This window comes from Ipomoea nil, unplaced genomic scaffold (genome assembly GCF_001879475.1).
Source record: "Ipomoea nil cultivar Tokyo-kokei standard unplaced genomic scaffold, Asagao_1.1 scaffold2731, whole genome shotgun sequence".
Classification (NCBI taxonomy): Eukaryota; Viridiplantae; Streptophyta; class Magnoliopsida; order Solanales; family Convolvulaceae; genus Ipomoea; species Ipomoea nil.
Genome location: NW_017619159.1, coordinates 1 through 11,273, shown reverse-complemented (window position 1 = coordinate 11,273; position 11,273 = coordinate 1). Strand labels below are relative to the sequence as shown.

The window sequence follows — 11,273 nt, the reverse complement described above, 5'->3', positions numbered from 1 at the left end:
TTTCTTGAAGAAAACCTGTTCGATTTTAACCAACACCCTCTCGGAAAAATCCAATGCACATGATCTTTTTAGTGCAGTTTTGCTGACATCTGATCTCTTGTGTGGTTTAAATGATATCTTAGCAGTTAATAGGGAGTGCAAGGGTGCAATATCGTCATCAGGTGATTGGGGTATACGGCATATAGTATGCAAATAGACATTAGCACAAAAGATAAGTAAAATCCAATTCTTTTAGAAGTTACAATATATTTATTATTTACCATCAATTCTGTTAAAAAAAAAAGAAATAAACATTAATGACTGACTAACCTTTTTTCTACTAATTTTCGTATTTTGCTGTTTAAGTAATTGTTTTTCATGGAGTGAAATACAATGGAGAGCGTAGGGATATTTTTAAACATCTCTTGACGGCTGTGGGATTTGAACCCACGCCCTTTCGGACCAGAGCCTAAATCTGGCGCCTTAGACCACTCGGCCAAACCGTCAATATATCAATAAAATAGAATTAATATTTTCTTGAAGAAAATCAGTTCGATTTTAACCAACACCCTCTTGGTAAAATGTAATGCACATGATCTTTTTAGTGCAGGTTTGCTGACATCTGATCTCTTGTGTGGTTGAAATGATATCTTAGCAGTGAATAGGGAGTGCACGGGTGCAATGTCGTCATCAGGTGATTGGGGTATACGACATATAGTATGCAAATAGACATTAACACAAAAGATAAGTTAAATCCAATTCTTTTAGAAGTTACAATATATTTATTATTTACCATCAATTCTGTTTAAAAAAAAAAAGAAATAAACATTAATGACTGACTAACCTTTTTTCTACTAATTTTCGTATTTTGCTGTTTAAGTAATTGTTTTTCATGGAAAAGTGAAATACAATGGAGAGCGTAGGGATATTTTTAAACATCTCTTAACAGCTGTGGGATTTGAACCCACACCCTTTCGGACCAAAGCCTAAATCTGGCGCCTTAGACCACTCGGCCAAACCGTCTATACATTATTAAAATAGAATTTATATTTTCTTGAAGAATACCTGTCTGATTCTAACCAACACCCTCTTGGTAAAATCCAATGCACATGATCTTTTTAGTGCAGTTTTGCTGACATCTGATCTCTTGTGTGGTTTAAATGATATCTTAGCAGTGAATAGGGAGTGCATGGGTGCAATGTCGTCATCAGGTGATTGGGGTATACGGCATATAGTATGCAAATAGACATTAACACAAAAGATAAGTTAAATCCAATTCTTTTAGAAGTTACAATATATATATTATTTACCATCAATTCTGTTAAAAAAAATAAATAAATAAACATTAATGACTGACTAACCTTTTTTCTACTAATTTTCGTATTTTGCTGTTTAAGTAATTGTTTCTCTTGGAGTGAAATACAATGAAGAGCTTAGGGATATTTTTAAACATCTCTTGACGGCTGGGAGATTTGAACTCACGCCCTTTCGAACTAGAGCCTAAATCTGGCACCTTAGATCACTCGACCAAACCGTCTATATATCTATAAAATAGAATTTATATTTTCTTAATGAAAACCTGTTCGATTCTAACCAACACCCTCATGGTAAAATTCAATGCCCATGATCTTTTTAGTGCAGTTTTGCTGACATCTGATCTCTTGTGTGGGTTAAATGATATCTTAGCAGTGAATAGGGAGTGCACGGGTGCAATGTCGTCATCAGGTGATTGGGGTATACGGCATATATTATGCAAATAGACATTAACACAAAAGATAACCTTTTTTCTACTAATTTTCGTATTTTGCTGTTTAAGTACATTAATGACTGACTAACCTTTTTTCTACTAATTTTCGTATCTTGCTGTTTAAGTAATTATTTTTCATGGAAAAGTGAAATACAATGGAGAGCATAGGGATATTTTTAAACATCTCTTGACGGCTGTGGGATTTGAACCCACGCCCTTTCGGACCAGAGCCTAAATCTGGCGCCTTAGAGCACTCGGCCAAACCATCAATATATCAATAAAATAGAATTAATATTTTCTTGAAGAAAATCTCTTCGATTCTAACCAACACCCTCTTGGTAAAATCTAATGCACATGATCTTTTTAGTGCAGGTTTGCTGACATCTGATCTCTTGTGTGGTTGAAATGATATCTTAGCAGTGAATAGGGAGTGCACGGATGCAATGTCATCATCAGGTGATTGGGGTATACGACATATAGTATGCAAATAGACATTAACACAAAAGATAAGTTAAATCCAATTCTTTTAGAAGTTACAATATATTTATTATTTACCATCAATTCTGTTTAAAAAAAAAAAAAGAAAAAAACATTAGTGACTGACTAACCTTTTTTCTACTAATTTTCGTATTTTGCTGTTTAAGTAATTGTTTTTCATGGAGTGAAATACAATGGAGAGTGTAGGGATATTTTTAAACATCTCCAGAAGGCTGTGGGATTTGAACCCACACCCTTTCGGACCAAAGCCTAAATCTGGCGCCTTAGACCACTCGGCCAAACCGTCTATATATCAATAAAATAGAATTTATGTTTTCTTGAAGAAAACCTGTTCGATTTTAACCAACACCCTCTTGGTAAAATCCAATGCACATGATCTTTTTAGTGCAGTTTTGCTGACATCTAATCTCTTGTGTGGTTTAAATGATATCTTAGCAGTGAATAGGGAGTGCAAGGGTGCAATATCATCATCAGGTGATTGGGGTATACGGCATATAGTATGCAAATAGACGTTAACACAAAAGATAAGTTAAATCCAATTCTTTTAGAATTTGCAATATATTTATTATTTACCATCAATTCTGTTAAAAAAAAAAACATTAATGACTTACTAACCTTTTTTTCTACTAATTTTCGTATTTTGCTGTTTAAGTAATTGTTTTACATGGAGTGAAATAAAATGGAGAGCTTAGGGTTATTTTTAAACATCTCTTGATAGCTGTGAGATTTAAACCCACGCCCTTTAGGACCAGAGCCTAAATCTGGCACCTAAGACCACTCGGCCAAACCGTCTATATATCAATAAAATAGAATTTATATTTTCTTGAAGAAAACCTGTTCGATTCTAACCAACACCCTTTTGGTAAAATCCAATACACATGATCTTTTTAGTGCAGTTTTGCTGACATCTGATCTCTTGTGTGGTTCAAATGATATCTTAGCAGTGAATAGGGAGTGCACGGGTGCAATGTCGTCATCAGGTGATTGGGGTATACGGCATATAGTATGCAAATAGACATTAACACAAAATATAAGTTAAATCCAATTCTTTTAGAAGTTACAATATATTTATTATTTACCATCAATTCTGATAAAAAAAAAAGAAGAAATAAACATTAATGACTGACTAACCTTTTTTCTACTAATTTTTGTATTTTGCTGTTTAAGTAATTGTTTTTCATGGAAAAGTGAAATACAATGGAGAGCGTAGGGATATTTTTAAACATCTCTTGACAGCTGTGGGCTTTGAACCCACGCCCTTTCGGACCAGAGCCTAAATCTGGCGCCTTAGACCACTCGGCCAAACCATCAATATATCAATAAAATAGAATTAATATTTTCTTGAAGAAAATCTGTTCGATTCTAACCAACACCCTCTTGGTAAAATCCAATGCACATGATCTTTTTAGTACAGGTTTGCTGATATTTGATCTCTTGTGTGGTTTAAATGATATCTTAGCAGTGAATAGGGAGTGCACGGGTGCAATGTCATCATCAGGTGATTGGGGTGTACGGCATATAGTATGCAAATAGACATTAACACAAAAGATAAGTTAAATCCAATTCTTTTAGAAGTTACAATATATTTATTATTTACCATCAATTCTGTTTAAAAAAAAAAAAGAAATAAACATTAATGACTTACTAACCTTTTTTCTACTAATTTTCGTATTTTGCTGTTTAAGTAATTGTTTTTCATGGAGTGAAATACAATGGAGAGTGTAGGGATATATTTTTAAACATCTCTTGACAGCTGTGGGATTAGAACCCACACCCTTTCGGACCAGAGCCTAAATCTGGCGCCTTAGACCACTCGGCCAAACCGTCTATATATCAATAAAATAGAATTTATGTTTTCTTGAAGAAAACCTGTTCGATTTTAACCAACACCCTCTTGGTAAAATCCAATGCACATGATCTTTTTAGTGCAGTTTTGCTGACATCTGATCTCTTGTGTGGTTTAAATGATATCTTAGCAGTGAATAGGGAATGCAAGGGTGCAATATCATCATCAGGTGATTGGGGTATACGGCATATAGTATGCAAATAGACGTTAATACAAAAGATAAGTTAAATCCAATTCTTTTAGAATTTGCAATATATTTATTATTTACCATCAATTCTGTTAAAAAAAAAAAAAAAAACATTAATGACTTACTAACCTTTTTTCTACTAATTTTTGTATTTTGCTGTTTAAGTAATTGTTTTTCATGGAGTGAAATAAAATGGAAAGTGTAGGGTTATTTTTAAACTTCTCTTGATAGCTGTGAGATTTGAACCCACGCCCTTTAAGACCAAAGCCTAAATCTGGCACCTGAGACCACTCGGCCAAAACATCTATATATCAATAAAATAGAATTTATATTTTCTTGAAGAAAACCTGTGCGATTCTAACCAACACCCTCTTGGTAAAATCCAATGCACATGATCTTTTTAGTGCAGGTTTGCTGACATCTGATCTCTAGTGTGGTTTAAATGATATCTTAGCAGTGAATAGGGAGTGCACGGGTGCAATGTCGTCATCAGGTGATTGGGGTATACGGCATATAGTATGCAAATAGACATTAACACAAAAGATAAGTTAAATCCAATTCTTTTAGAAGTTACAATATATTTATTATTTAGCATCAATTCTGATAAAAAAAAATGAAATAAACATTAATGACTGACTAACCTTTTTTCTACTAATTTTCGTATTTTGCTGTTTAAGTAATTGTTTTTCAAGGAAAAGTGAAATACAATGGAGAGCGTAGGGATATTTTTAAACATCTCTTGACGACTGTGGGATTTGAACCCACGCCCTTTCGGACCAGAGCCTAAATCTGGCGCCTTAGACCACTCGGCGAAACCGTCAATATATCAATAAAATAGAATTAATATTTTATTGAAGAAAATCTGTTCTATTCTAACCAACACCCTCTTGGTAAAATCCAATGCACATGATCTTTTTAGTGCAGGTTTGCTGACATCTGATCTCTTGTGTGGTTTAAATGATATCTTAGCAGTGAATAGGGAGTGCACGTGTGCAATGTCATCATCAGGTGATTGGGGTGTACGGCATATAGTATGCAAATAGACATTAACACAAAAGATAAGTTAAATCCAATTCTTTTAAAAAAAAAAAGAAATAAACATTAATGACTGACTAACCTTTTTTCTACTAATTTTCGTATTTTGCTGTTTAAGTAATTGTTTTTCATGGAGTGAAATACAATGGAGATTGTAGGTATATTTTTAAACATCTCTTGACGGCTGTGGGATTTGAACCCACGCCCTTTCGGACCAGAGCCTAAATCTGGCGCCTTAGACCACTCGGCCAAACCATCTATATATCAATAAAATAGAATTTATGTTTTCTTGAAGAAAACCTGTTTGATTTTAACCAACACCCTCTTGGTAAAATCCAATGCACATGATCTTTTTAGTGCAGTTTTGCTGACATCTGATCTCTTGTGTGGTTTAAATGATATCTTAGCAGTGAATAGGGAGTGCAAGGGTGCAATATCATCATCAGGTGATTGGGGTATACGGCATATAGTATGCAAATAGACGTTAACACAAAAGATAAGTTAAATCCATTTCTTTTAGAATTTGCAATATATTTATTATTTACCATCAATTCTGTTAAAAAAAAAAAAACATTAATGACTTACTGACCTTTTTTCTACTAATTTTCGTATTTTGCTGTTTAAGTAATTGTTTTTCATGGAGTAAAATAAAAAGGAGAGCGTAGGGTTATTTTTAAACATCTCTTGATAGCTGTGAGATTTGAACCCACGCCCTTTAGGACCAGAGCCAAAATCTGGCACCTGAGACCACTCAGCCAAACCATCTATATATCAATAAAATAGAATTTATATTTTCTTGAAGAAACCTGTTCGATTCTAACCAACACCCTCTTGGTAAAATCCAATGCACATGATCTTTTTAGTGCAGGTTTGCTGACATCTGATCTCTTGTGTGGTTTAAATGATATCTTTGCAGTGAATAGGGAGTGCACGGGTGCAATGTCGTCATCAGGTGATTGGGGTATACGGCATATAGTATGCAAATAGACATTAACACAAAAGATAAGTTAAATCCAATTCTTTTAGAAGTTACAATATATTTATTATTTACCATCAATTCTGATAAAAAAAAAAAAGAAATAAACATTAATGACAGACTAACCTTTTTTCTACTAATTTTCGTATTTTGCTGTTTAAGTAATTGTTTTTCATGGAAAAGTGAAATACAATGGAGAGCGTAGGGATATTTTTAAACATCTCTTGACGGCTGTGGGATTTGAACCCACGCCCTTTCGGACCAGAGCCTAAATCTGGCGCCTTAGACCACTCGGCCAAACCGTCAATATATCAATAAAATAGAATTAATATTTTCTTGAAGAAAATCTGTTCGATTCTAACCAACACCCTCTTGGTAAAATCCAATGCACATGATCTTTTTAGTGCAGGTTTGCTGACATCTGATCTCTTGTGTGGTTTAAATGATATCTTAGCAGTGAATAGGGAGTGCACGGGTGCAATGTCATCATCAGGTGATTGGGGTGTACGGCATATAGTATGCAAATAGACATTAACACAAAAGATAAGTTAAATCCAATTCTTTTAGAAGTTACAATATATTTCTTATTTACCATCAATTCTGTTTAAAAAAAAAAAGAAATAAACATTAATGACTAACTAACCTTTTTTCTACTAATTTTCGTATTTTGCTGTTTAAGTTATTGTTTTTCATGGAGTGAAATACAATGGAGAGTGTAGGGATATTTTTAAACATCTCTTGAGGGCTGTGGGATTTGAACCCACGCCCTTTCGGACCAGAGCCTAAATCTGGCGCCTTAGACCACTCGGCCAAACCATCTATATATCAATAAAATAGAATTTATGTTTTCTTGAAGAAAACCTGTTCGATTTTAACCAACACCCTCTTGGTAAAATCCAATGCACATGATCTTTTTAGTGCTGTTTTGCTGACATCTGATCTCTTGTGTGGTTTAAATGATATCTTAGCAGTGAATAGGGAGTGCAAGGGTGCAATATCATCATCAGGTGATTGGGGTATACGGCATATAGTATGCAAATAGACGTTAACACAAAAGATAAGTTAAATCCAATTCTTTTAGAAGTTACAATATATTTATTATTTACCATCAATTCTGTTTAAAAAAAAAAAAGAAATAAACATTAATGACTAACTAACCTTTTTTCTACTAATTTTCGTATTTTGCTGTTTAAGTAATTGTTTTTCATGGAGTGAAATACAATGGAGAGTGTAGGGATATTTTTAAACATCTCTTGACGGCTGTGGGATTTGAACCCACGCCCTTTCGGACCAGAGCCTAAATCTGGCGCCTTAGACCACTCGGCCAAACCATCTATATATCAATAAAATAGAATTCATGTTTTCTTGAAGAAAACCTGTTCGATTTTAACCAACACCCTCTTGGTAAAATCCAATGCACATGATCTTTTTAGTGTTGTTTTGCTGACATCTGATCTCTTGTGTGGTTTAAATGATATCTTAGCAGTGAATAGGGAGTGCAAGGGTGCAATGTCATCATCAGGTGATTGGGGTATACGGCATATAGTATGCAAATAGACGTTAACACAAAAGATAAGTTAAATCCAATTCTTTTAGAATTTGCAATATATTTATTATTTACCATCAATTCTGTTAAAAAAAAAACATTAATGACTTACTGACCTTTTTTCTACTAATTTTCGTATTTTGCTGTTTAAGTAATTGTTTTTCATGGAGTGAAATAAAATGGAGAGCGTAGGGTTATTTTTAAACATCTCTTGATAGCTGTGTGATTTGAACCCACGCCCTCTCGAACTAGAGCCTAAATCTGGCACCTTAGACCACTCAGCCAAACCGTCTATATATCAATAAAATAGAATTTATATTTTCTTGATGAAAACCTGTTCGATTCTAACCAACACCCTCATGGTAAAATTCAATGCACATGATCTTTTTAGTGCAGTTTTGCTGACATCTGATCTCTTGTGTGGTTTAAATGATATCTTAGCAGTGAATAGGGAGTGCACGGGTGCAATGTCGTCATCAGGTGATTGGGGTATACGGCATATAGTATGCAAATAGACATTTACACAAAAGATAAGTTAAATCCAATTCTTTTAGAAGTTACAATATATTTATTATTTACCATCAATTCTGATAAAAAAAAAAAGAAATAAACATTAATGACTGACTAACCTTTTTTCTACTAATTTTCATATTTTGCTGTTTAAGTAATTGTTTTTCATGGAAAAGTGAAATACAATGGAGAGCGTAGGGATATTTTTAAACATCTCTTAACGGCTGTGGGATTTGAACCCACGCCCTTTCGGACCAGAGCCTAAAATCTGGCGCCTTAGACCACTCGGCCAAACCGTCTATACATCAATAAAATAGAATTTATATTTTCTTGAAGAATACCTGTTTGATTCTAACCAACACCCTCTTGGTAAAATCCAATGCACATGATCTTTTTAGTGCAGTTTTGCTGACATCTGATCTCTTGTGTGGTTTAAAATGATATCTTAGCAGTGAATAGGGAGTGCACGGGTGCAATGTCGTCATCAGATGATTTGGGTATACGGCATATAGTATGCAAATAGACATTAACACAAAAGATAAGTTAAATCCAATTCTTTTAGAAGTTACAATATATTTATTATTTACCATCAATTCTGATAAAAAAAAAAAAGGAAATAAACATTAATGACTGACTAACCGTCTTTCTACTAATTTCGTATTTTGCTGTTAAAGAAATTGTTTTTCATGGAAAAGTGAAATACAATGGAGAGCGTAGGGATATTTTTAAACATCTCTTGACGGCTATGGGATTTGAACCCACGCCCTTTCAGACTAGATCCTAAATCTGGCGTCTTAGACCACACAACCAAACCGTCAATATATCAATAAAATAGAATTAATATTTTCTTGAAGAAAATCTGTTCGATTCTAACCAACACCCTCTTGGTAAAATCCAATGCACATGATCTTTTTAGTGCAGGTTTGCTGACATCTGATCTCTTGTGTGGTTTAAATGATATCTTAGCAGTGAATAGGGAGTGCACGGGTGCAATGTCATCATCAGGTGATTGGGGTGTACGGCATATAGTATGCAAATAGACATTAACACAAAAGATAAGTTAAATCCAATTCTTTTAGAAGTTACAATATATTTATTATTTACCATCAACTCTGTTTAAAAAAAAAAAAGAAATAAACATTAATGACTGACTAACTTTTTTTCTACTAATTTTCGTATTTTGCTGTTTAAGTAATTGTTTTTCATGGAAAGTGAAATACAATGGAGAGCGTAGGGATATTTTTAAACATCTCTTGACGGCTGTGGATTTGAACCCACGCCCTTTCGGACCAGAGCCTAAATCTGGCGCCTTAGACCACTCGGCCAAACCGTCAATATATCAATAAAATAGAATTTATATTTTCTTGAAGAAAACCTGTTCGATTCTAACCAACACCCTCTTGGTAAAATCCAATGCACATGATCTTTTTAGTGCAGTTTTGCTGACATCTGATCTCTTGTGTGGTTTAAATGATATCTTAGCAGTGAATAGGGAGTGCAAGGGTGCAATGTCATCATCAGGTGATTGGGGTATACGGCATATAGTATGCAAATAGACATTAACACAAAAGATAAGTTAAATCCAATTCTTTTAGAAGTTACAATATATTTATTATTTACCATCAATTCTGTTAAAAAAAAAAAACATTAATGACTGACTAACCTTTTTTCTACTAATTTTCGTATTTTGCTGTTTAAGTAATTGTTTTTCATGGAGTGAAATACAATGGAGAGCGTAGGGATATTTTTTAAACATCTCTTGACGGCTGTGGGATTTGAACCCACGCCCTTTCGACCAGAGCCTAAATCTGGCGCCCTTAGACCACTCGGCCAAACCGTCTATATATCAATAAAATAGAATTTATATTTTCTTGAAGAAAACCTGTTCGATTCTAACCAACACCCTCTTGGTAAAATCCAATGCACATGATCTTTTTAGTGCAGTTTTGCTGACATCTGATCTCTTGTGTGGTTTAAATGATATCTTAGCAGTGAATAGGGAGTGCACGGGTGCAATGTCGTCATCAGGTGATTGGGGTATACGGCATATAGTATGCAAATAGACATTAACACAAAAGATAAGTTAAATCCAATTCTTTTAGAAGTTACAATATATTTATTATTTACCATCAATTCTGATAAAAAAAAAAAGAAATAAACATTAATGACTGACTAACCTTTTTTCTACTAATTTTCGTATTTTGCTGTTTAAGTAATTGTTTTTCATGGAAAAGTGAAATACAATGGAAGCGTAGGGATATTTTTAAACATCTCTTGACGGCTGTGGGATTTGAACCCACGCCCTTTCGGACCAGAGCCTAAATCTGGCGCCTTAGACCACTCGGCCAAACCGTCTATATATCAATAAAATAGAATTTATATTTTCTTGAAGAAAACCTGTTCGATTCTAACCAACACCCTCTTGGTAAAATCCAATGCACATGATCTTTTTAGTGCAGTTTGCTGACATCTGATCTCTTGTGTGGGTTTAAATGATATCTTAGCAGTGAATAGGGAGTGCACGGGTGCAATGTCGTCATCAGGTGATTGGGGTATACGGCATATAGTATGCAAATAGACATTAACACAAAAGATAAGTTAAATCCAATTCTTTTAGAAGTTACAATATATTTATTATTTACCATCAATTCTGTTAAAAAAAAAAAAGAAATAAACATTAATGACTGACTAACCTTTTTCTACTAATTTTCGTATTTTGCTGTTAAGTAATTGTTTTTCATGGAAAAGTGAAATACAATGGAGAGCGTAGGGATATTTTTAAACATCTCTTGACGGCTGTGGGATTTGAACCCACGCCCTTTCGGACCAGAGCCTAAATCTGGCGCCTTAGACCACTCGGCCAAACCGTCTATATATCAATAAAATAGAATTTATATTTTTTGAAGAAAACCTGTTCGATTCTAACCAACACCCTCTTGGTAAAATCCA

The 11,273-nt window shown here is 34.0% G+C and overlaps 13 non-coding genes across 13 annotated transcripts; all 13 read right to left on the bottom strand.

Moving 5' to 3' along the window:
- Positions 1–405: 405 nt before the first annotated feature.
- TRNAL-UAG lies at positions 406–485 on the bottom strand. The gene has a single exon. It is a non-coding gene; the product is annotated as a tRNA-Leu (tRNA).
- Positions 486–922: 437 nt separating this feature from the next.
- Positions 923–1,002, bottom strand: TRNAL-UAG. The gene has a single exon. It is a non-coding gene; the product is annotated as a tRNA-Leu (tRNA).
- A 912-nt stretch (positions 1,003–1,914) lies between these two features.
- TRNAL-UAG lies at positions 1,915–1,994 on the bottom strand. The gene has a single exon. It is a non-coding gene; the product is annotated as a tRNA-Leu (tRNA).
- A 1,460-nt stretch (positions 1,995–3,454) lies between these two features.
- On the bottom strand, positions 3,455–3,534 carry TRNAL-UAG. The gene has a single exon. It is a non-coding gene; the product is annotated as a tRNA-Leu (tRNA).
- Positions 3,535–3,971: 437 nt separating this feature from the next.
- TRNAL-UAG lies at positions 3,972–4,051 on the bottom strand. The gene has a single exon. It is a non-coding gene; the product is annotated as a tRNA-Leu (tRNA).
- Positions 4,052–4,997: 946 nt separating this feature from the next.
- On the bottom strand, positions 4,998–5,077 carry TRNAL-UAG. The gene has a single exon. It is a non-coding gene; the product is annotated as a tRNA-Leu (tRNA).
- A 393-nt stretch (positions 5,078–5,470) lies between these two features.
- Positions 5,471–5,550, bottom strand: TRNAL-UAG. Its single transcript has one exon. It is a non-coding gene; the product is annotated as a tRNA-Leu (tRNA).
- Positions 5,551–6,493: 943 nt separating this feature from the next.
- TRNAL-UAG lies at positions 6,494–6,573 on the bottom strand. The gene has a single exon. It is a non-coding gene; the product is annotated as a tRNA-Leu (tRNA).
- Positions 6,574–7,007: 434 nt separating this feature from the next.
- TRNAL-UAG lies at positions 7,008–7,087 on the bottom strand. The gene has a single exon. It is a non-coding gene; the product is annotated as a tRNA-Leu (tRNA).
- Positions 7,088–7,522: 435 nt separating this feature from the next.
- Positions 7,523–7,602, bottom strand: TRNAL-UAG. Its single transcript has one exon. It is a non-coding gene; the product is annotated as a tRNA-Leu (tRNA).
- A 1,976-nt stretch (positions 7,603–9,578) lies between these two features.
- Positions 9,579–9,657, bottom strand: TRNAL-UAG. The gene has a single exon. It is a non-coding gene; the product is annotated as a tRNA-Leu (tRNA).
- Positions 9,658–10,599: 942 nt separating this feature from the next.
- On the bottom strand, positions 10,600–10,679 carry TRNAL-UAG. The gene has a single exon. It is a non-coding gene; the product is annotated as a tRNA-Leu (tRNA).
- A 435-nt stretch (positions 10,680–11,114) lies between these two features.
- Positions 11,115–11,194, bottom strand: TRNAL-UAG. Its single transcript has one exon. It is a non-coding gene; the product is annotated as a tRNA-Leu (tRNA).
- Positions 11,195–11,273: the final 79 nt, after the last annotated feature.